The 26,222-nt window shown below is 46.7% G+C and overlaps 1 protein-coding gene across 1 annotated transcript in view; it reads left to right on the top strand.

The window, feature by feature from the left end:
• Positions 1-10,285, top strand: part of LOC126094876 (RNA-binding protein 28) — a 134,554-nt gene extending 124,269 nt beyond the window's left edge. The window contains exon 15 of the mRNA XM_049909509.1: positions 10,264-10,285. The gene's annotated coding sequence lies outside the window, so the exon portion shown is untranslated. The remainder of the gene's footprint in view (positions 1-10,263) is intronic.
• Positions 10,286-26,222: the final 15,937 nt, after the last annotated feature.

Here is a 26,222-nt window from a genome sequence, read left to right as displayed (position 1 = left end):
TGAACCACATTTTTCCAAAATTCTACCAATGAACCGAAGACGATTATCCGCCTTCCCCACAACTGCCATTATATGCTTATCCCACTTCATATCGCTCTGCAATATTACGCCCAAATATTTAATCGACGTGACTGTGTCAAGCGCTACACTACGAATGAAGTATTCAAACATTACGGAATTCTTTTTCCTATTCATCTGCATTAATTTAACTTTTTATCTACATTTAGAGTTAGCTGCCATTCTTTACACCAATCACAAATCCTCTCCAAGTCATCTTGTATCCTCCTACAGTCACTCAACGACGACACATTCCCGTACACCACAGCATCATCAGCAAACAGCCGCACATTGCTATCCACCCTATCCAAAAGACCATTTATGTAGATAGAAAACAACAGCGGACCTACCACACTTCCCTGGGGCGCTCCAAATGATACCATCACCTCCGATGAACACTCACCATCGAGGACAACATACTGGGTTCTATTACTTAAGAAATCTTCGAGCCACTCATATATTGGGGCACCAGTCCCATATGTTCGTACCTTAGTTAAGAGTCTGCAGTGGGGCACCGAGTCAAACGCTTTCCGGAAGTCAAGGAACATGTCATCCGTCTGATACCCTTCATCCATGGTTCGCAAGATATAATGCGAAAAAAGGGCGAGTTGCGTTTGGCAGGAGCGATGCTTTCTAAAGCCGTGCTGATGCATGGACAGCAACTTCTCTGTCTCGAGGAAATTCATTATATTCGAACTGAGAATATGTTTGAGAATCCTGCAACAAACCGATGTTAAGGATATTGGTCTGCAATTTTGAGGATCCGTCCTTCTACCCTTCTTGTATACAGGCGTCACCTGCACTTTTATCCAGGCGCTCGGGACTTTACATTGGCAAGAGATTCGCGTTAAATGCAATCTAAGTAAGGAGCCAATGCAGTAGAGTACTCTCTGTAAAACCGAATTGGAATCCCATCAGGACCTGGCGATTTATTTATTTTCAACCCATTCAGCTGCTTCACAATCCCAGGGATGTCTATCACTATGTCCTCCATACGGGAATCTGTACGAGACTCAAACGGTGGTATGTTTGTACAATCCTTCTGCGTGAAAGATTTCTCAAATGCTAAATTTAAAATTTCAGCTTTCGTTTTGCTGTCTTCCGTTGCCATACATATTTTATGAACAGCCCTAGTCTGTAAGCAATGGAAGTACGAATATTGTATCATCTGGGCACTCAACTGGTTTCCAACTATATAACTTTGTTTTACCAAGTGATACAGTATAATCGACAACTGTAGCGCAATTTGGCGACTATACAGTAAATAAGAAACTGGTACACAGAATCGTCGCCACATACCCGACAAAGACAACTGAGAACCTAAAATTATTCTCGAACTAAATATATCAAAAGGAGATAACCATATACAGACAATGCGATCAATAGATCTCACATTAAGTTTGGACGGTCAAATTAAATAAATATTACCCGTTGCCATGTATCACTTGCGCCGTCACATCAGTGGGTTTCAACAACTAACAGCATGTGAGTAAAAAAGAGCCCCAATTAAAGATTAAATTAGTAGGTACAAGTAATCGAAAATGCGCAAGTCTAAACTCCCCGAGTGTTCATTTTTTCTCACGCACGTTGCTGTCACAGTGGCATCTACATCGGTGCATTCCGCCTGCGACCGACATCGACCGAAGACAGTAGATGTTTTCAAATCAGTGCGCCAATACGTGCAAGGTCTCAACGCCACCGATCTCTATACCTGAACGTAAAGACTTCGGATGACGGTTGGCGTAATTAAGATCAGTCCGTTTTCTTCGGTCGAATCACGTGACATTGCCCACAAATAAAAGAAGGATTGTGAGAAAATCTTAAGTTTAGTACAAGAAAGGAGGAGTTTGTGGCATTCTGAGGATGGAAATATAATAAACAGCGGTGTGTCTCGGACTTTATGATCTGAAATCGCTACTTTATTGGAAACCGCAAGTTACTCGGAAGTTAAAAATTTAATAATAATTAATTGAAACTTACCTCTTGGCTATACATAAAATTCAGCATCTCATGCAGGCAAAATCTATGTCGGGACTCTTAAGTCTAGGCTATAACACGAAAAAGGTATGTGTGCAGGTGGGAAAGGTGACGTATGACACTTTTGATACTTTAAGTTACTGTAGTTGAACTTTTTTGCGTTGTGGGAGGTGGGCGTTAGATGTCTACGAGTTATTATTACTGCTTCTGGTGTGAAGATCACGTCCTGCATTAAGTATAGACATGGGACAGCCATAGAACATGCATAATGTAGTATGAAGTAACGTTCAATTAATTATTATTAAATTTTTAAAGTGTTCGAAACTTGCGATTTCAGACCATTGATTCCGAGACAAAATACCTGTTATTATATTTTTCATTCTCAGAATGCAACGATCTCCCCCTTAATTGTACTAAACTTAACTTTCTCACAGTCCACATTTTGCGTGTGGGAGAGTCGGCCGAGTCGACCAAAGAGAACAAACTGATTTGAATTGGTCTCTTCGCGAGATATACAGGGCTATTACAAATGATTGAAGCGATTTCATAAATTCACTGTAGCTCCATTCATTGACATATGGTCACAACACACTACAGATACGTAGAAAAACTCATAAAGTTTTGTTCGGCTGAAGCCGCACTTCAGGTTTCCGCCGCCAGAGCGCTTGAGTGCGCAGTGAGACAAAATGGCGACAGGAGCCGAGAAAGCGTATGTCGTGCTTGAAATGCACTCACATCAGTCAGTCACAACAGTGCAACGACACTTCAGGATGAAGTTCAACAAAGATCCACCAACTGCTAACTCCATTCGGCGATAGTATGCGCAGTTTAAAGCTTCTGGATGCCTCTGTAAGGGGAAATCAACAGGTTGGCCTGCAGTGAGCGAAGAAATGGTTGAACGCGTGTGGGCAAGTTTCACGCGTAGCCCGCGGAGACCGACAGCACTGACTTCATCTTTCAACAGGATGGTGCTCCACCGCACTCCCATCATGACGTTCGGCATTTCTTAAACAGGAGATTGGAAAACCGATGGATCGGTCGTGGTAGAGATCATGATCAGCAATTCATGTCATGGCCTCCACGCTCTCCCGACTTAACCCCATGCGATTTCTTTCTGTGGGGTTATGTGAAAGATTCAGTGTTTAAACCTCCTCTACCAAGAAACGTGCCAGAACTGCGAGCTCGCATCAACGATGCTTTCGAACTCATTGATGGGGACATGCTGCGCCGAGTGTGGGAGGAACTTGATTATTGGCTTGATGTCTGCCGAATCACTAAAGGGGCACATATCGAACATTTGTGAATGCCTAAAAAAACTTTTTGAGTTTTTGTATGTGTGTGCAAAGCATTGTGAAAATATCTCAAATAATAAAGTTATTGTAGAGCTGTGAAGTCGCTTCAATCATTTGTAATAACCCTGTACGCAGGAGGGAGCAATATACTGCTTGACTCCTCGGTGAAGGTATGTTCTCGAAACTTCATCAAAAGCCCGTATCGAGCTACTGAGCGTCTCTCTTACAGAGTCTTCCACTGGAGTTTATCTATCATCTCCGTAACGCTTTCGCGATTACTAAATGATCCTGTAACGAAGCGCGCTGCTCTCCGTTGGATCTTCCCTATCTCTTCTATCAACCCTATCTGGTACGATCCCACACCGGTGGCAGTATTCAAGCAGTGGGCGAACAAGTGTACTGTAACCTACTTCCTTTGTTTTCGGACTGCATTTCTTTAGGATTCTTCCAATGAATCTCAGTCTGGCATTTGCTTTACCGACGATTAATTTTATATGGTCATTCCATTTTAAACCACTCCAAATGCCTACTCCCAGATAATTTATGGAATTAACTACTTCTAGTTGCTGACCTGCTATACTGTAGCTAAATTGTAAAGGATCTTTCTTTCTATGTATTCGCAGCACATTACACTTGTCTATATTGAGATTCAGTTGCCATTCCCTGCACCATGCGTCAATTCGTTGCACATCCTCCAGCATTTCAGTACAATTTTACAATGTTACAACCTCTCGATATACCACAGCATCATCAGAAGATGACACGGTAGCTGGTAGACATCCCTTGGGCCTTTAGGCCTAGATGAGGAATTCGTATCTAGAACGAAATTAGTGGATCGCATATTATCGCCTTAGGTACATTGACTGTATCTCCTGATCATTGATGTGAGTTCATTTTTTCATACAAAACTGAAGCAACCCAACAGTATTGATGGAGCAAGTGACACGTGGAGACGACGAGTAATTATTTAGTTATGCCACTCTGAACTCAGTGCGCACTTTTGCCCTCGTGAATCTGATATGTTAAAAAAAAATCCATGGATTTGAGTGTCTTTGTCGGGAAAGTAGGGGTAATTTCGAGTGTCTTACGAATTGCAGCGGAAACTCTACTCGTGCGTGCGTTGACACTCCTGCCTCCCAACACCGCAAAAAAGTCTGAAAAAAGGAAGCAAACTTCAACACGATAAAGTTTTATCATTCAATCAGGGGCGTTCAATAAGTAATGCACACCGTTTTTTTTCTGAAAGCAGTTCTGCTATTTTCAGGATTCCAATATACCATATAGTTCCTCGATCTTTTGGCTACAATACCTGTACCAGTGAAACCCAGTGAAATATTGCAAATAACTTGGAAATGACAGTGAAAGAAAAAAAAAATTAGTATTAGATTATAAGTGAACACTAACCGCTCAGGCGAGATACAATTTTCTCTCATGCGTGTTACTATTATTATTATATAAAATTCTGTGAATCCTTCTTCTCTTGTCTTCGTTGCGAGTAGACGGACATCTTGGCGAGTGCCGTCGAATGTAAGCAATACTGTATCTTTAATGAAATAATATATTAATTTCATGTTATTATTCACTTTTAATTTGTAAGAGGTGAGCCCTATCTCATGCCCGCTTCCTTGAAATAACCTGCATCTTAAGTGAATTGCAGCGCAACAGTTGCGGCGGCCGTTGCAGCCAATGACGCCATTACTTGGCAAACTTAAATCATAAAATTAGCGGAAGCGAAAAACTCGCCCGCTACAATTATAATAACATTTTTTTTTTCAAAGCCGCCAGATGTTGCAGCAGAGCACGTAGTTTTAAGATTTCTATTTTCAGTTCAATAGCCGAGATCCAGAGTCACGACCCAGACTACAATACAAACTCTAAAAGTGATAAGAAACAATTCTCTCGCGCGTGTGTGAGGAAAATGCAAATAGTAATTAAAGATCTCATGCTTGATTAAAAAACCTAATTAGCCGAGGCAATAATCTGAAAAAGTTTATTTCATTTTTCGACATGTATGTCCATGTTCTAAGATCAGTATCTTATAGTAAGTAAAGTGACAAATAATTTTGCTAAAGATTAACTTTGATTAAACGGACATTTTCCACAAAAGCAATGTAATGTAACACAAAATCAAAACCAAATTATCAATTATTTTGAGCAAAGCCCACCACCTTACGACAACAATACTCCATCATTATCAATGCATAATTTGATGTAAAAAATAATAAATCACATTGTCACGTGAGAAACCCTATTTTTCAACATAATTTCCGTTGAATGCGACAGCCTTACGCCATCTTACAGGGAGGGCCTATATGCTCACACCGTATCACTGTACTGGTCGACATAGTAGCCAATGTCTTACTGCATCAATAAATAAACTCCTCGATCATTCACGTACGCTTTCCGTGGAGTGCACCATTCACTTAGCCAAACAGATGGAAGTAGGAAAGAGTGAGATCTTGGCTGTAGGGTAGGCGAGGAAGAACAGTCCAATGAAGTTTTGTGAGCTACTCTCAGAAATTCAAACTTGCGTGAGGCCTTGCGTTGTCCCAGAGAAGGGGAAGTTTGTTTTCAATTTTGTGGCGACGAACACGCTGAAGTCGTTTCTTCAGTTTCTTGAGGGTAGCACGAAACATTCCTGAGTTCATCGTTGCAGCAAGGAGGAGGACATAAAAGAGCATAACCGCTTCACAGTCCCAGAACTTTTTCGCCAGAGGAGAGATACTGTGATGTCACTCCATGGATTGCCATTTTATTTCCAGTTCGAAGTGATGAACCTGTGTTTCATCGCCTGTGAAGATATTCAACAGAAAATGCTCACTATCAGGCTCATGATCAGCCTCGTAACAACCAAGCGATTCCACACGGGTGGTCCTTCGTTGCTCTTTATGGTTTTCTGTTAGGCGGCGAGGAACCCAGCTGGTGCACACCTTTGAGTATCCCAACTGGTGGATGAGTTTGTCATTATCACCGACAGAGACGTCCAGTTGAGGAGCATGGTGTTTGATTATGATTCGTTCATCACTCGAACGAGAGGGTCCGCACGTTCCAACATTGCGCGAGTCACAGCTGCGTGTGGCCAGCCGGCACGCGGGGGATCATACAGGTTTTTCGCGACCTTGTTGCGATGATGAGGGACGCGCCGCCCAACGACTCACAGTGCTTATGTTAATTGTCAGGTCTCCGTAAATATTCCGCAAGCGCCTACTATACTCTGATTTTCCCAAAAAGAAACTCAATGATAGTTCACTGCTTTGAACGCACCTCCGTTACGGACGCCATCTTGAAGGATACGCATAGCGCCGCAACCTATCTGAACTTCCTGAGAGCGGGAATAACCCACGATGTCCCACAATAAATTCCGCAGTTCTGCAACCGAAATTGGCTTTGAAAAAAAAAAATGTTGGATTACTTATTGAACACGTCTCGTATTTTGTTCTTGTGATTCTAGACTAATTCACAGAAAGCGGTATACGACGGTTTTACACCGGACACTTGAAACACGTATTGCGCACTTCGCGCGATGGACTTTCAACACAGTTGCCGCGCATTATTTCCGCCAGGTGGCCCGGCATTGTCGCTCCCGCAGTGGGGTAATAAAGATACGGTCTCATACCCAAGTCGTCAGGCTAATTATGGCGCTGTTAGACGTAGGAGGGCCTAGATAGAGGTTGGAAGCTGCCGAGGCGAAACGGAGCTAAAGCGAAAGCAGCCGACGAAAGACGAGGAATGGGAGGGTCGTGTGCCACGGCGCGTCGCTGGCCCACACGACTACACGGCAGCAGAGTAGCGCATTGTAGCAGCCCGAAGAGGAGACGGATGGACGAAAACGTCAGCAGCAACATCGCCGACAGTCGGCTGCTCGCTTTGACCCCACCAGATACGAGCGACTTTACCAAGCAATTTTAAACAATATTTCGGATACCACTGAACTACGAGGTTCTGCTATGGAAAATGAAGTGCTACATTTAGCGGCAGAGGGAGCTGATCTCCTTCTGCTGACTAATACTAGAAAACTTGTATTGGGACGCATTTCTTGGGAACTATAGGGTACCTATTGAATACATTACGTTTTTCATTGACGCCAAATGCTTTGCTTACATGTTTCCAGCGCGTATTTTACAAAAAGATTTTAAAGTTCTCAGTCCCCTCTTCATTTATTACTCATGTAGTGTAACTACAGGTATTTACGCTACTCGCCATTAAAATTGCTACACCAAGAAGCAATGCAGATGATAAACGAGTATTCATTGGACAAATATATTATACTAGAACTGACATGTGATTACATTTTCACGCAATTTGGGTGCATAGATCCTGAGAAATCAGTACCAAGAACAACCACCTCTGGCCATAATAACGGCCTTCATACGCCTGGGCATTGAGTCAAACAGAGCTTGGATGGCGTGTATAGGTACAACTGCCCATGCAGCTTCAACACGATACCACAGTTCATCAAGAGTAGTGACTGGCGTCTTGTGACGATCCAGTTGTTCGGCCACCATTGACCAGACGTTTACAATTGGTAAGAGATCTGGAGAATGTGCTGGCCAGGGCAGCAGTCGAACATTTTCTGTATCCAGAAAGGCCCGTATAGGAGCTGCAATCCCTCCGCCACACACCGTCAGGTTGCTTGCGGAGTATGGATGTAGATCTAGATATGCGGTCCACTGTTCAAAGTGCCTTCGATGCGAACAAGAGGTGACCGAGACGTGTAACCAATGGCACCCCATACCATCACGCCGGGTGATACACGCTTCCAATGTGCGTTCACCGCGATCGCCAAACAAGGATGCGACCATCATGATGCTGTAAACAGAACCTGGTATTTAGAATGAGATTTTCACTCTGCAGCGGAGTGTGCGCTGATATGAAACTTCCTGGCAGATTAAAACTGTGTGCCCGACCGAGACTCGAACTCGGGACCTTTGCCTTTCGCGGGCAAGTGCTCTACCAACTGAGCTACCGAAGCACGACTCACCCAAAGGTCCCGAGTTCGAGTCTCGGTCGGGCACACAGTTTTAATCTGCCAGGAAGTTTCATATCAGCGCACACTCCGCTGCAGAGTGAAAATCTCATTCTGGAAACATCCCCCAGGCTGTGGCTAAGCCATGTCTCCGCTATATCCTTTCTTTCAGGAGTGCTAGTTCTGCAAGGTTCGCAGGAGAGCTTCTGTAAAGTTTGGAAGGTAGGAGACGAGATACTGGCAGAAGTAAAGCTGTGAGTACCGGGCGTGAGTCGTGCTTCGGTAGCTCAGTTGGTAGAGCACTTGCCCGCGAAAGGCAAAGGTCCCGAGTTCGAGTCTCGGTCGGGCACACAGTTTTAATCTGCCAGGAAGTTTAATATCACCGCACACTCCGCTGCAGAGTGAAAATCTCATTCTGGAAACATCCCCCAGGCTGTGGCTAAGCCATGTCTCCGCTATATCCTTTCTTTCAGGAGTGCTAGTTCTGCAAGGTTCGCAGGAGAGCTTCTGTAAAGTTTGGAAGGTAGGAGACGAGATACTGGCAGAAGTAAAGCTGTGAGTACCGGGCGTGAGTCGTGCTTCGGTAGCTCAGTTGGTAGAGCACTTGCCCGCGAAAGGCAAAGGTCCCGAGTTCGAGTCTCGGTCGGGCACACAGTTTTAATCTGCCAGGAATTTCAGAACCTGGTATCATCCGAAAAAATGACGTTTTGTCATTCGTGCACCCAGGTTCGTCGTTGAGTACACCATCGCAGGCACTCCTGTCTGTGATGCAACGTCAAGGGTAACCACAGCCATAGTCTCTGAGCTGATGGTCCATGCTGCTGCAAACGTCGTCGAACTGTTCGTGCAGATTGTTGTTGTCTTGCAAACGTCCCCATCTGTTGACTCAGGGATCGAGACGTGGCTGCACGATCCGTTACAGCCATGCGGATAAGATGCCTGTCATCTCGACTGCTAGTGATACGAGGCCGTTGGGATCCAGCATGGCGTTCCGTATTACCCTCCTGAACCCACCGATTCCATATTCTGCTAACAGTCATTGGATCTCGACCAACGCGAGCAGCAATGTCGCGATACGATAAACCGCAATCGCGATACGTTACGATCCGACCTTTATCAAAGTCGTAAACGTGAGGGTATGCATTTCTCCTCCTTACACGAGGCATCACAACAACGTTTCACCAGGCAACGCCGGTCAACTGCCGTCTGTGTACGAGAAATCGGTTGGAAACTTTCCTCATGTCAGCACGTTGTAGGTGTCACCACCGGCACCAACCTTTTGTGAATGCCCTGATAAGCTAATCAGTTGCATATCACAGCATCTTCTTCCTGTCGGTTAAATTTCGCGTCTGTAGCACATCATGTTCGTGGTGTAGCAATTTTAATGGCCAGTAGTGTACAATGGGGCTTCGCAGCCTCGATGTGTCTGTAGACATATTATCAGTTCAAAAATGGTTCAAATGGCTCTGAGCACTATGGGACTTAACATCTTAGGTCATCAGTCCCCTAGAACTTAGAACTGCTTAAACCTAACTAACCTAAGGACATCACACACATCCATGCCCGAGGCAGGATTCGAACCTGCGACCGTAGCAGCCCCGCGGCTCCGGACTGCAGCGCCTAGAACCGCACGGCCACCACGGCCAGCTCGTATTATCAGTACCAGCACTGGTTTCCATAACTCTTGTTGTAAATCGTGTGAAGGGTAGTTAGATTATGTGAATCGATAGCCGTCGCATGGGATCGTCGTCTGAGAAGTATGGCTGTGGAATAGGCGCATCGTAAACATCTAAATTAAAATGTCTGCTTAATACTACTACTTCATTCAGTTTAGAAGTAGAATACTTTAATAATGCGTCTGGTTGTTTCACTAACAATTTAAGATCACCAGTTGGAGTTCAGTGTATTGTGAGCTCCCATGAATTTCTACGTCTACAGCACAAGCATTTAAATGTTTTATGAATATTTCAGAATGCCAGAAAATTCATTCAGCTTACAAACGAACAAGTTGGAAGTCCATCCAAAATAGCGAAACACACTCTGGTGAAAAGCCAGCACACCAGGAGAGCGGCTCGCCGTTTGCTTGAGGTTAGTTAGTATATAATATAATTAACACACACTGTGGTGTGTCCAAGGTTCTCGGGTGTCCAGCCGGATCCGATCGTCGAAGTTCCACGATATTTCGGCGAATAACCGTTCCGCCATCATCAGGTGGTGCTGATGGAATGATCTGTGTGCTGCTGCTGCTCTCATCTATTACTTTCCCCTCTTTGGGGAAGTGTGAGGGGGAGTTTGTAGCCTTTCGGCTTTTACTCCCCTGTGTACTTTTGTGTGTGATTATTTCTGTACTTTTTGGTGTCTGTGAAATGTGATGATTGTTCTGTGTGTGTCTGGTACTTGCCTGAGGTTTGGCGAGATAATTGTAGTAATTTGGGTAGGAGCAGGGTTTGGGAATGGATATTGGGATTTTCTCTTCGACTTAGTCGTCAAAGATCGTCATGGGGCGATTGTGCTTATCGTGGGACATGTCATACCGACCTAGGGAGTGGATGAGGGCGTTTCCCGACCTGGAAGAACCTTCATAGAAGGCCTCTGCCAGGTCTTGAAAACGCTCTCTCAGGAGTGGGATTTCAGCAGCGGCATGCAAATCGTCAATGGGGAATCCAAGAGGTAGACGCAGTGCCCTCCTGAGGTGGCGGTTCTGCAGCCTCTGGAGTTCGTCCAGGTGCTGCTTCGCCGCGTATCCCCAGACAGGACACGCGTATTCCATGATTGGCCGGATCAGGGCCTGGTATACGTTCACTCCTACTGAGCAGGGAAGGGAGCTGGATGAGTTGAGGATTGGGTACAGGATGGACATTCTGGCGCAGACCTTCCTATGGACCTCGTCTATATGGGGTTTCCACGTGAGACGAGAGTCCAAGGTTACGCCAAGATACTTGGCGGTTCTGCGCCAGGGGAGTTGGGTTCCGTTTAGGTGAAGGTGGAGGGGTGGAGGAGGTTCGCGCCTTCCGAGCCTACGGGTAATCAGCATAGCCTGCGTTTTTTCGGAGTTGATGGTGATTCGCCAGCGACGGGCCCAAGTTTCTGTGTCATCTAAAAGCCTTTGTAGCCTACGGATGACCAGGTCCTTGTTCGCGTTTCTTGTGTAGAAGGCTGTATCGTCAGCGTACTGAGCGGTGTGCACCAGGGGGGCCGTTGGTGTGTCCGCAGGGTACAGACTGTACAAAACGGGCCCCAGGACCGATCCCTGTGGCACCCCAGCACGAATACGCCTCTTGGTGGAGGTGGCAGTTTCTACTTTGACAGAGAAAGTTCTGTTCGAGAGATAGCTTTTGATCTGCTTAACTATGCTCCTGGGGAACCCTTGTGTGTACAACTTGTAGAGTAGCCCTCTAAGCCATAATGAGTCAAAGGCTTTGGCTACGTCTAGTAGCACTATCCCGCAGTAGCCTCTGTGGCTGAAGCCCTCTGTGGCTGCTTCAACCACTCTCATGATCTGTTGTGGGGCAGAGTGGTTCTGCCGGAATCCGAATTGGAAATCCGGCAGAAGTTGCTCTCTGGTAATATGTTCCTGTATGGGTCTTAGCAGGAGGCGCTCATAGATCTTGCTGAGAGTTGGCAGGAGGCTAATCGGCCTGTAGTGCTGCGGGAATAGAGGGTCTTTTCCTGGTTTGTGTATCGCGACCACTTCCGCGTGTTTCCAGCAAGCTGGGAACTCGCGGGTACGAGTAATCTCGTTGAAGACGTTCGCGAGGTGTTCGATCGCCGTGGGTGGGAGATTTTTGACCAACTGGTTGGTGACACTGTCATGTCCTGGCGCCTTTTTGGAGGGGAGAGACCTAATTACTTTTGCCACGTCTTCAGGGGCAAAAACTGTGGGTTCGTCCTCTGGGTCCTCCTCAGCAATGAGGAAGACAGCCAGTTGACGACGGACCACTCTTTCATGCTCATCATCCTGGGGTTCTGCCGCTTGGAACTGCTTCTCGAAAGTGTCGGCGAGGGCGTTGGCCTTTTCAGCATGGCTGTAGGCCAGACCCCGCTCGCCATGCAGTGGCGGCATCCTAGCGCGTCTTTTTGTGAATTGTTTGGTTGCTTGCAAAAGTGTGTGATCGTCTACTTTGAGGGCTGTGAGGCGGTTTTGCCATTGCTGGTTTCTGTACTCATTGAGCGCTACCTTCAACTCTCTCTGTAGACGATTGAGCAGCCTCCTTGTGGCCTGGTTTCTGGTTATCTTCCACTCTTTTGCCAATCTGTTCTTATGTCGAATTTGAGCTAGCAAGTGTTCCGGGAGCTGTATTTGCGGCGGCGGGCCATCCCTTTGTGGAGGGGTGGCCTCTTCTGCTGCCTGCAGGATGGTACCTGTTAGGTCTTGTAGCGCTTGCTCTACTGTTTCAGCAGTAGGTGGCGGAGCGCGAGCGATATCAGAGGCGACAGTTTCTCGGTATCGCTCCCAGTTTGTACGTTTGTAAGACGTCTGGTACCGTGGGAGTGCTACCCATTCTCCCACGTCGACCTCTAGAATCACTGGGTTGTGGTCGGAGGACATTCTGTTGATTGTCCTCCCGGTCACAAACCCGGTAATCCTCTTGGTGAGAGCTATGTCTAACACGTCGGACCTGCCTCCATTTTTTGGAAAATGTGTGGGCTCGACTGGACCCCATGTAATCGAAATGGTGGTTGCGCGCTAGTTGTTGCAATCTGGCGCTTGCTCTGGAGGTTACTCTAGAATTCCAATCAGGATGTTTGACATTGAAGTCGCCCCCTATTATGAGTTTGCCTTCAATTTGCCCTAGAGTAGCTATGTCTCCCTCATATATCTGGTCTTGTGGGGGTCGGTAGATTGCAACGATTGTTAGGGGTCCAGTGGCAGTGGCTACTTCCATCGCCACTGCTTTAATAATGCGTCTGGTTGTTTCACAAACAATTTAAGACCACCAGTTGGAGTTCAGTGTATTGTGAGCTCCCATGAATTTCTACGTCTACAGCACAAGCATTTAAATGTTTTATAAATATTTCAGAAAGCCAGTAAATTCATTCAGCTTACAAACGAACAAGTTGGAAGTCCATCCAAAATAGCGAAACACACTCTGGTGAAAAGCCAGCACACCAAGAGAGCGGCTCGCCGTTTGCTTGAGGTTAGTTAGTACATAATATAATTAACACACACTGTGGTGTATCCAAGGTTCTCGGGTGTCCAGCCGGATCCGATCGTCGAAGTTCCACGATATTTCGGCGAATAACCGTTCCGCCATCATCAAGTGGTGCTGATGGAATGATCTGCGTGCCTGCCTGCTCTCATCTAATACATTCCCCTCTTTGGGGAAGTGTGAGGGGGAGTTTGTAGCCATTTGGCTTTTACTCCCCTGTGTACATGTGTGTGTGTTTTTTTTTCTATATATTTTCGGTGTCTGTGATATGTGATGAATTGTTGTGAATGTGTCTGGTGCTTGCTTGGGGTAGGCGAGATGATTGGTGTTATATGGGAAGGAACTGGATTAGGGATTGGGTGTTGGGATTTTCTCTTCGACTTAATCGTCGAAGATCGTCATAGGGCGCTTTTGCTTATCGCGGGACATGTGATACCGACCTAGGGAGTGGATGAGTGCATTTCCGGATCTGGAGGAACCTTCATAGAAGGCCCTTGCCAGATCCTGGAAACGCTCTCTCAGGAGTGGGATTTCGGCTGCGGCGTGCAGGTCGTCTGTGGGGAATCCAAGTGGTAGATGTAGTGCCCTTCTGAGGGCGCGGTTCTGCAGCCTCTGGAGTTTGTCCAGGTGCTGCTTTGCCGCGTATCCCCAGACAGGGCACGCATACTCCATTACCGGCCGGATCAGGGCCTGGTATACATTTACTGCTACTGGGCAGGGAAGGGAGCTGGTTGTGTTCAGGATAGGGTATAGGATGGACATTCTGGCGCAGACCTTCCTGTGGACCTCGTCTATGTGGGTTTTCCACGTAAGACGAGAGTCCAAGGTTACGCCAAGGTACTTGGCGGTTCTACGCCAGGGGAGTCGGGTTCCATTTAGGTGGAGGTGGAGGGGGGGACGTTGAGGAGGTTCGTGCCTTCCGAGCCTTCGGGTAATCAGCATTGCCTGCGTCTTTTCAGAATTGATGGTGATGCGCCAGCGACGGGCCCAGGTTTCTGTGTCGTCTAAAACCCTTTGTAGCCTACGAATGACCAGGTCCTTGTTCGCGTTTCTTGTGTAGAAGGCTGTGTCGTCCGCGTACTGCGCGGTGTGCACCATGGGGGCCGTTGGAGTGTCCGCAGTGTACAAACTGTACAATACGCGCCCCAGGACCGATCCCTGCGGCACCCCGGCACGAATACGCCTTCTGGTGGAGGTGGCAGTTTCTACTTTGACGGAGAAAGTCCTATTCGAGAGGTAGCTCTTGATTAGCTGAACTATTCTCCCGGGAAACCCTTGTGTGTACAACTTGTAGAGTAGCCGTCTATGCCATACTGAATAAAAGGCTTTGGCTACGTCTGGTAGCACTATCCCGCAGTAGCCTCTGTGGTTGAAGCTCTCTGTGGCTGCTTCAACCATTCTCATGACCTGCTGTGGGGCAGAGTGGTTCTGCCGGAATCCAAATTGGAAATCCGGCAGAATTTACTCTCTGGTAATATGTTCTTGTATGGGTCTTAGCAGGAGGCGCTCATAGATCTTGCTGAGAGTTGGCAAGAGGCTAATCGGTCTGTAGTGCTGCGGGAATAGAGGGTCTTTCCCTGGTTTGTGTATCGCGACCACTTCCGCATGTTTCCAGCAAGCTGGGAAAACACGGGATCGAATAATCTCGTTGAGGACGTTCGCGAGGTGTGTGATTGCTGTGGGTGGGAGTTTTTTGACTAACTGATTGGTGACACTATCGTGCCCTGGTGCCTTTTTTGTAGGGAGGGACCTGATTACTCTTGCCACGTCCTCGGGGGCAAAATGTATGGGTTCGTCCTCTGGGTCCTCCTCGGCATTGAGGAAGACAGCCAGCTGACGACGGACCACTCTTTCATGCTCGTCATCCTCGGGTTCTGCCGCTTGGAACTGCTTCTCGAAGGAGTCGGCGAGGGCGTTGGCCTTTTCAGCATGGCTGTAGACCAACCCCTGCTCGCCGTGCAGTGGTGGCATCCTAGCGCGTCTTTTTGTAAACTGTTTGGTCGCTTGCCATAGTGTGTGATCATCTACTTTGAGAGCTGTGAGGCGGTTTTGCCATTGCTGGTTTCTGTGCTCATTGAGCGCTACCTTCAGTTCTCTCTGTAGACGATTGAGCAGCCTCCTGGTGGCCTGATTTCTGGTGATCTTCCACTCTTTTGCCACTCTGTTCTTGTGTCGGATTTGTGCTAGGAAGTGTTCCGGGAGCTGTATTTGCGGTGGAGGGCCATCCCTTTGTGGTGGGGTGGCCTCTTCCGCTGCCTGCAAGATGGTGCCTGTCAAGTCTTGTGGCGCTTGTTCTACTGTTTCGGCAGTAGGTGGCGGAGCGCGAGCGATATCAGAGGCGAGAGTTTCTTGGTATCGCTCCCAGTCTGTGCGTTTGTACGACGTCTGGTACCGTGGGAGTGCTACCCATTCTCCCACATCGACTTCTAGAATCACTGGGTTGTGGTCGGAGGACATTCTGTTGATTATCCTTGCGGTCACAAATCCTGCGATCCTCCTAGTGAGAGCTATATCTAACACATCGGGTCTGCTTCCGTTTTTCGGAAAATGTGTGGGCTCGACTTGATCTGCGTGCACTGTGTCCGTGGTATTTATGTCCGCGGGGTCCCGAGTCGTACCCCGGCGCGGCCGGCCGGCTGGGCGCCGCGTGGTGGGAAGAGTGGGGGTAGCTGCAGCCACGCCCGGTGGTAGGCGCAGTTCATCTCCGTCCGCCGTGCCGGAAGGATCTCGCGTCCGCTCGCGCCGTAGCTCCTTGATGGTGTTTAACAATGGTTTCCAGGCCTTGCTAAGTTGAAACCCGCTGTCCCTGTTGATGAGGTTATCTGTTACTCGAATTTCTATGACCTCCTTGTAGATACTGTCCCAATGGGCACTTGTGGCCGTCGGGATTTTTGTCTTTTCGAAATTCGCTGTGTGTCCGGTTTCAATGCAGTGTTCTGCTAGGGCCGAATGGCTGGGTTGGCGTAAGCGGGTGTGACGTTCGTGTTCCTTGCATCGGTCCTCGACCGTGCGAACTGTTTGGCCGATGTAGGATTTGCCACAGCAGCACGGGATTTTGTATACGCCCGCTTTCTTAAGCCCTTCGTCATCTTTTGCCGTTCCTAGCAGGTCACGAATCTTTGCTGGTGGTCGGAAGACTGTGTCAATCTTGTGTCGCCTTAACAGTCTCCCTATTTTTGACGACACGTTGCCAGCAAACGGCAGAAAGGCCAGAGCCTGCTTCTCTTCTTCGGGTTGTTCTTCATCTCGGTTCTTGCTGCACTTCTGTCGTCGGAAGGCGCTTTGGACGGGACTTCGACGATCGGATCCGGCTGGACACCCGAGAACCTTCGGTACAGCACATTCTCCGGGGAAGCCTCAGATAACACACACTGTGTATATTGGTAATTAAACATATGATATCAACGTTCATCATTATTGGTTTCTGTTTATGGTCTTCAGTGTTTTCTTCAGTTTCGCGCAATAATGATTCATACCGCTAAGACCACCTATGAAATCTTCGTTTGTTATTATATCTACTGTCCATCTTTTTCAGGTATTTGGCCACTGGAGATGCACTAAACACGATTTAATTTAGCTATCGCATGGGCCACAGTGTGGTTCACAGGATCGTACGAGAAACCCAGACAATATGAAGGACGAATTGATGCCTACTCTGACAGAATAAATGTGGAAGAACATCGCTAAGAGTTATTATGAAATCTGGCATTTTCCCGAGCTTTATAGGAACTTTTGATGAGATATGCATTTCTATCCAGGCTCCTTGGATCACCGGACCACTACTCTTTAATAATGCGAAGATATTCTCCATAACTTTGTTGTCTCTTGTAGATGCTCACTATAACTACGTATATTGCTATTGATATCTGCGCAAAGAAAATGTTACAGCTATAGCCAACACTCTCAAACAGCAATCTTTTACCTAGCTGGTTGTATTCATTGATGTAAAATCGGAAATATACGCCCATTTACTTACCACTTACTTTTGTTTCTGCTCCTATTTTATTCTAGAGTGTATTATTCAGCTCTGTGTCCATGTATTTGTGATAGGAGAGATCATTCAACGCAGTATAGTTGCCTGCTAATTCATTAAGTTTCTCGTCATTCATGTTTGTATTATATAATCATAAGACAGAGATTTCGGAATAGATTTTAAATTTTAAGCCATTTCCAGGGGCACATGTGGACTCTGACCACAATGCATTAGTTATCAACTGTATATTAAAACTGAAGAAACTGTAAAAAAAGTAGGAATTTAAGGAGACAGGACCTGGATAGACCAAAAGAACTAAAGGTTGCAGAGAGTTTCAGAGGGAACCCAAGGGAAAGATTGACAAGAGCAGGGGAAAAGGAATACAGTAGACGAAGAATGCGTAGCTTTGCGAGATGAAATAGTGAAGGCAGCAGAGGATCAGGTAGCTAAAACAACGAGGACTAGTAGAAATCCTTGCGTAACACAAGAGATACTGAATTTAGCGGATGACAGGAGAAAATATAAAAATGCATTATATGAAGCAGGTGAAAGGGAGTACAAACGCCTAAAAAATGAGATCGACAGGAAGTCAAAAAGGCTAAGAAGGAATGTGTAGAGGACAAACGTAAGGATTTAGAAGCATATATCACTAGGGGAAAGAGAGATGCTGCCTACAGGAAAATTAAAGAGACCTTTGGAGAAAAGAGAACCACCTGTATGAACATCGAGAGCTCAGTTGGGAAACCACTGCTAAGCACAGAAGGGAAAGCAGAAAGGTGGAAGGAGTATATAGAGGGTCTATACAAGGGAAATGTTCTTGAGGGCACTATCATGGGAATGGAAGAGGACACAGATGAAGATGAGATAGTAGATGTGATACTGAGTGAAGAATTTGACAGAGCACTGAAAGATCTAAGTCAAAACAAGGCTCCAGAAGTAGACAACATCGGAAGAGCCAGCCATGACAAAACACTTCCATCTGGTGAGCAGTATATGTGAGACAGGCGAAATACCCTCAGACTTCAAGAATAACGTAACAGTTCCAATTCCAAAGAAAGCAGGTGCTGACAGGTGTGAAAATTACCGAACTCTGAGTTTAATAAGTCATGGCTGCAAAATACAAACACGAATTCTTTAGAGAAGAATGGAAAAACATGTAGTAGCCGACCTCGGGGAATATCAGTTTGGATTCCGGAAAAATGTAGGAACACCTGGGGCAATACTGACCCTACGATTTCTGAGAGAAGACAGGTTAAGAAAAGGCAAACGTACGTTTATAGCATTTGTAGGCTTAGAGAAAACTTTTGACGATGTTCACTGGGATACTCTCCAGGGGCAAATGCAGGGAGTGAAAGGTTATTTACAATTTGTACAGAAAGCAGAGGGGAGTTATAAAGAGTCGAGTGGCACGAGAAGGAAACATTGGTTAAGAAGGGAGTGAGACAGGGTTGTAGCCTACCCTGGTGTTATTCAATCTGTATACTGAGCAAGCATTATAGGGAACAAAAGAAAAATTTGGAGTAGGAATTAAAGTCCAGGGAGAAGAAATAAAAACTTTGAGGTTTACCGATGATATTTTACCGATGATATTGTAATTCCGTCAGAGGCAGCAAAGGTCTTGGAAGAGGATCTGAACGGAATGGACAGTGTCGTGAAAGGAGGATGTAAGATGAACATCAACAAAAGCAAAACAAGGATAATGGAATGTAGTCGAATTAAATCATGTATTCTTAGGGAGTTAGATTAGGAAATGAGACACGTAAAGTAGTAAATGAGGTTTTCTATTTGAGCAGCAAAATAACTGATGATGTTTGAAGTAGAGAGGACATAAAATGTAGACACAATGGCAAGAAAAGCATTTCGGAACAAGAGAAATTTGTTAATATCGAGTATACATTTAAGTGTCATTAAGTCTTCTCTGAAAGTATTTGTATGGTATGATGCCATGTACGGAAGCGGAACATGGACGATAAACAGTTTAGACAAGAAGTGAATTGAAGCTTTTGAAATGTGGCGCTACAGAAGAATGCTGAAGATTATATGGCTAGTTCACGTAACTAGTGACAAGATACTGAATAGAATTTGGGAGAAGAGAAATTTGTGGCATAACCTGACTTGAAGAAGGGATCAGATGGTAGGATATATTCTGAGGCATCAAGGGATCACCAATAGTACTGGAGGGAAGCGCGTGGGGTAAAAGTCGAAGAGGGATACCAAGAGGTGAATTCAGTAAGCAGATTCAGAAGGATGTAGGCTGCAGTTGTTTCTCGAAGATGAAGAGTCTTGCACAGTACAGAATGGCATGGAGAGCTGAGTCAAACCAGTCTTTGGACTGAAGATCACAACATTTATTATGATAAACTACTGCACAATACAACAAACTGACAGTGCTGCGGTCTTGAATTGAGAAAATACCGGCCGCAAGAAATACGGCGGTCACGGTATGGCATCGGCAGGACGACCTTTTGTACTGTCATGATCACGGCACTGGCGGGCGTGAACACTGCCCTTGAAATTGTAGGTCAATGCCTTCAAACACATCGACGGTAGAACTGTAAGTGGGCTGCTTCTGCGTTGGGAGCGCTGTGTAGTGCTTTACATTGAATCTCTGACTGCGCTTTCTTTGTAAGAGACTTTGTGGCTGGTCGGACTCGTTGTTGGAAGTTAATCGCCAGTACTGTTGGGCAGTTGGAAGTGAACAGTCAGCAGTGATGGATGTTAGATGTGAGAAGTTAACATTGATGGAGGGTAGAGGTCTGAAGTTTTGGCGTATGCTAAAGATCTGTACATGTTCGACTTGGAAATTGAATATTATTCATGATTATATACCTTTGTACTAGATGTCAATGACGATTTATATTCATGTCAGAACTAGATGTCACATTATTAAAGTAAAAAAATACATTATTTGGTTGGCAAAAAAATCTTTCCTTTGCTAACCACATGCCTTTTAGTAGTTAGTGGCTTTAGTAGTTAGAATCTGTTATTTAGCTGGCAGTATTGACGCTCGCTGTATTGCAGTAGTTCGCGAATGGAAATTTTTGTGAGGTAAGTGCTTAATGAAATGTATAGGTTATTGTTAGGATTTGTTTTTAATCAGGGCCATTCTTTTGAATTAATTATTTGAAGTCAGGATATCTTTTTTTGTGCAGTCAGATTGCGTGGCGCTAGGATATTGTGGGTCTCAGCCATTCAGCAATTTAAGCACAGCCACACTCATTTAAATAAAGAAGTTTCAGAAAGTGCCAGTCACGGCTCTGTCGCGTCACTGATGTGTGTGAATCGGCCTTTAAACTTCACTTTTCAGCGTGGTTGGGATTCCTTGAATAACTACAAATTCTAATGACAGCTTCTTACTCGCTGTGGGCACAGCGAAGCGAACAAAAACAACGCAACCACTCTAAAAACTCGATAGAGTCGCAGTCAGGCAGCCATATTGACATCACATATGGCACATTCATCGCATGCAATTCATCAGATTAATTGGAAATTCTGAGCGATCAGCGATCGGTCGCTGCGGTCTGCAATTTGTCCATACACGTGCATCTACGGACAGACGCGGCGACGGAATGCTGCGACATATCACCCGTGTGTCGGGCCAAGGGACCTGCGTACTCACCAATTTATCAGCGGACCGACTGACAAATCTTAAGTGTGTAGGCTTGTTGGCCGACCGAACATGGCGGACTACCAGGTGGATAGAAGTCTGATAACACAGTGTCTGGAGAAGTTTAAAGAGTGCAGATGTTTGTGGGACACTTCGTGAAACAGGTATAACAATAGAGATGCATGAAATGAAACACTAGTTTCATTTTAAAGGAATCCATAATGGTTTCATGTGGCAGTGAAACACATCTAGTGTTACGAATAGAAGTCCATCGACGGTCTGTAATTCGGTTTTTAGGTTTTATTTCCTATACTTACTGCAAATGAAATCTAAAAACCGAAAGATAGGCAGATTAGATTTTAGATTTCATTTCAGATACCGTAAAACGGGGTTGCTTTTTTCTGTGAAAGCATCAAGCCTCCTGACCAAATTCAGCTTCTGTTCAGGGTATAATGTGCAGCACAATGGTTACAAAAAATTTAAAAAGAATACTTATGTTATCTCATTAAGCGCCCTCAATTTAGTGCAAACGTATATCCCACTGAGATAAGGTATCAGAGACTTTTGTACTATTCACACCCAACATAAACATTTTCTCTGATCTTCAAGAAGTAGCAAGATCAATTTCTGATAAATAAATACTTTCAACGTGTTTTAAGATTTTAAAGGATTTTTGTTACTTTACAACATGTATGAAAGTTCACCGAAAAAAATCATAGAAGCAACACAAAATACACTGAAGCGCCAAAGAAACTGGTATAGGCTTGCGTATTCAAATACAGATATATGTAAAAAGGCAGAATACGGCGCTGCGGTCGGCAACGCCTATGTTAAGACAAGTGCCTGGCGCAGTTCTTAGATCGGTTACTGCTGCTACAATGGCAGGTACTCAAGGTTTAAGTAAGCTTGATTGTGGTAGGTGCTACAGTCGGCGTACGAGCGATAGGACACAGCATCTCTGAGGTAGCGATGAAGTGGGGATTTTCCCGTACGCCCATTTCACGAGAGCACCGTGAATGTCAGGAATCCGGTAAAACTTCAAATCTGCGACATAGCTGCGGCTTGGAAAAGATCCTGCAAGAACGGGACCAGCGACGACTGAAAAGAATTTCCAACGTTACAGAAGTGCAACCCTTCCGCAAATTGGTGCAGATTTCAATGCTGGGACATCAACAAGTGTCAGTTCAATGAAATATCATCGATATGGGCTTTCGGAGCCGAAGGCCCGCTCGTGTACCCTTGATGACCGCTCGATAGAAAGCTTTACGCCTCGTCTCGGTCCGTCAACACCGACGTTGGACTGCTGATGACTGGAAACATGCTGCCTGGTAGGACGAGTCGCTTTTCAAATTGTATCGAGCGGATGGACGGGTACGAGGAGACCACCTCATGAATCCATGGACCCTGCTTGTCAGCTGGTGACTGTTCAAGTTGATAGAGACACTGCAGTGGTGTGGGACGTTTGCAGTTGGAGTGATATGGGAACCATGATACGTCTAGATTCGACTCTGACAGCTGACACGTATGTGAGCATCCTGTCTGATCACCTGTAACCATTCGCGTCCATCCACTGCGCATTCCGACGAACTTGGGCAATTCCAGCACGATAATGCGACGCCCCACACATCCAGAACTGCTGCAGACTGACTCCAGGAACACATTTCTGAGTTTAAACACTTCCTCTGGCCACCAAACTCCCTAGACATGAACGTTATTGGGCACATCTGTGATTCCTTGCAATGTGTTGTTCAGAAGAGATCTCCCCTCCCCCCCCCCTTCCCCTCATACTCTTACGGATGTATGGATAGCCCTGCAGGATTCGTGATGTCAATTCCCTGCAGTACTACTTCAGAGCCGCGCGGTCTGGGGCGTCTTGTCACGGTCCGCGCGGCGCCCCCCATCGGAGGTTCGAGTCTTCCCTCGGGCATGGGTGCGTGCGTTGTCCATAGCGAAAGTTAGTTTAAGTTAGATTAAGTAGTGTGTAAGCTTAGGGACCGATGACCTCAGCAGTTTGGTCCCATAAGATCTTACCACAAATTTTTACCTCTACTTCAGACATTGGCCGAGTCCACACCACGTCTGTTGCGGCACTTCTACGTGCTCGCGGGGACCCTACACGATATTAGCCAGGTGTAACAGTTTCTTTGGCTCTTTAGTGTAGATAGCAACTTTTATCATACAGTAAAAACAAAACTGCTCTTCTCTTCATCTTTCCTTCAAAAACATCAGTCTTTGACCATAACTTACATTAGGTCCATTGCAACTTTAAAAATTACTGTGAATAGATAGTGGTAACCAAACAAGAAACGAAAGTAGAAATATTAGATAGGCAGGTGGGCATTATCTTAGAATCTAAGAAAATTTTCACTTCTTGATGTCAACTGAAAGTATTTCCTTTCTAGAATTTTGTTTGGGTGGAGCCAGTTTGAAAATTATCTGTGAGGTTACGCCAAATTTCGTCTACTGCAACGGGTTACTTCCAGGAATTGCCACATTTTATCATACATGAAATCTTGATGTCTTCTCCATCAATCAGTATGATACGCTCTAGATAATGTGACCCCACGTTGCCGGCCAGGGTGGCCGAGTGGTTCTAGGCGCCACAGTCTGGAACCGCGAGACCGCTACGGTGACAGGTTCGAATCCTGCCTCGGGCATGGATGTGTGTGATGTCGTTAGGTTGGTTAGGTTTAAGTAGTTCTAAGTTCTAGGGGACTGACGACCTCAGAAGTTAAAAGTCCCATAGTGCTCAGAGCCATTTTTGATCCCAGCCGGCCGGAGTGGCCGTGCGGTTCTGGGCGCTACAGTCTGGAACCGCGAGACCGCTACGGTCGCAGGTTCGAATCCTGCCTCGGGCATGGATGTGTGTGATGTCCTTAAGTTAGTTAGGTTTAAGTAGTTCTAAGTTCTAGGCGACTGATGACCTCAGAAGTTAAGTCGCATAGTGCTCAGAGCTATTTGAACCATTTTTGACCCCACGTAGTCAACAAGAATAATCTCGTATTTCTACGGCGAGATCAGCAATGGCTTCAGAAGGGAAGTTAGCAGCAGGAACACTGTGACCCGATCCGTTTTCTTTGTCCTCTTGACCGTCACTCACGGCACAGAGTTCTTCCATCGCAGGCAAATCATCTTCATTTTCTTCACAGATCATAGAAGATTCGCAGGTTTCAGTTCGGTTTCCCTTTCTTCCTTGGAGATTCTTCTGGTTTTCTTTTTATGGCCTAACCGTGGCAGTGGGGACTTCGTGGGGAAACCCCTCGGGGGTAATACCTTGTCCTGGAGGAACATTTACTTTTCTGCCCCTCTTGTTAGGCACCCCCGGTGTGTCCTTCCTTGGTAGTTCCCTTGAAAGATTGTCGCGTCGTAATTAAACTCAGTTTCGAAACCCCTGTTAATTTGCTAAACGTGTAGTCGCGACACAGGCTTATTGTTGTAGACTCAAAAATGTGCGCATCGGAACGCATCCTCGGAGCAGGAAAGAACCGCACCATATTGCTATTCCATTACCCTGAGGAACGGTGCACGAAGTCTCATAACCTGAGGCACTTTTCAAAGGCACCGTCGCGGGGCAGTAAGTGTTGCCTTGTCGGTGGCGACCTGCCTTCTCCGCTACAAGACGCAGCCGTAAGTGCCCTTGTTGCAGTAACGGAGCGCCCATTGTACGCGCACACATTGGCTACGCACGTCTACGCAGGCGAGTCGCGTTCCGCCTAGATACCGGAGAAATGTGCTCCTCTGCAGCACACAGAGCCCTCACACAGCGTGGCGCGCCACACCCTCTACTGAGAACTGGCGCAGCTCCTGACGCGGCGGGCAGCTTTGATGTCGCCGCGTCTACTACGCCGACCACAGCGCCGCTATGTTTCAGTTATGCCGTGGAAGCTGATGAGATGGGGTTGTCGTGCCACAAAGCAGAAAAGTCGGACCTGCGCATTATACAGAGTGTCCAGGTTAAACATACACTCCTGGAAATTGAAATAAGAACACCGTGAATTCATTGTCCCAGGAAGGGGAAACTTTATTGACACATTCCTGGGGTCAGATACATCACATGATCACACTGACAGAACCACAGGCACATAGACACAGGCAACAGAGCATGCACAATGTCGGCACTAGTACAGTGTATATCCACCTTTCGCAGCAATGCAGGCTGCTATTCTCCCATGGAGACGATCGTAGAGATGCTGGATGTAGTCCTGTGGAACGGCTTGCCATGCCATTCCACCTGGCGCCTCAGTTGGACCAGCGTTCGTGCTGGACGTGCAGACCGCGTGAGACGACGCTTCATCCAGTCCCAAACATGCTCAATGGGGGACAGATCCGGAGATCTTGCTGGCCAGGGTAGTTGACTTACACCTTCTAGAGCACGTTGGGTGGCACGTGATACGTGCGGACGTGCATTGTCCTGTTGGAACAGCAAGTTCCCTTGCCGGTCTAGGAATGGTAGAACGATGGGTTCGATGAAGGTTTGGATGTACCGTGCACTATTCAGTGTCCCCTCGACGATCACCAGTGGTGTACGGCCAGTGTAGGAGATCGCTCCCCACACCATGATGCCGGGTGTTGGCCCTGTGTGCCTCGGTCGTATGCAGTCCTGATTGTGGCGCTCACTTGCACGGCGCCAAACACGCATACGACCATCATTGGCACCAAGGCAGAAGCGACTCTCATCGCTGAAGACGACACGTCTCCATTCGTCCCTCCATTCACGCCTGTCGCGACACCACTGGAGGCGGGCTGCACGATGTTGGGGCGTGAGCGGAAGATGGCCTAACGGTGTGCGGGACCGTAGCCCAGCTTCATGGAGACGGTTGCGAATGGTCCTCGCCGATACCCCAGGAGCAACGGTGTCCCTAATTTGCTGGGCAGTGGCGGTGCGGTCCCCTACGGCACTGCGTAGGATCCTACGGTCTTGGCGTGCATCCGTGCGTCGCTGCGGTCCGGTCCCAGGTCGACGGGCACGTGCACCTTCCGCCGACCACTGGCGACAACATCGATGTACTGTGGAGACCTCACGCCCCACGTGTTGAGCAATTCGGCGGTACGTCCACCCGGCCTCCCGCATGCCCACTATACGCCCTCGCTCAAAGTCCGTCAACTGCACATACGGTTCACGTCCGCGCTGTCGCGGCATGCTACCAGTGTTAAAGACTGCGATGGAGCTCCGTATGTCACGGCAAACTGGCTGACACTG

The sequence above is a fragment of the Schistocerca cancellata genome, chromosome 8 (genome assembly GCF_023864275.1).
Source record: "Schistocerca cancellata isolate TAMUIC-IGC-003103 chromosome 8, iqSchCanc2.1, whole genome shotgun sequence".
NCBI lineage: Eukaryota > Metazoa > Arthropoda > Insecta > Orthoptera > Acrididae > Schistocerca > Schistocerca cancellata.
The sequence above is the reverse complement of the archived record's forward strand: the minus strand, read 5'-3'. Positions and strand labels throughout refer to the sequence as shown.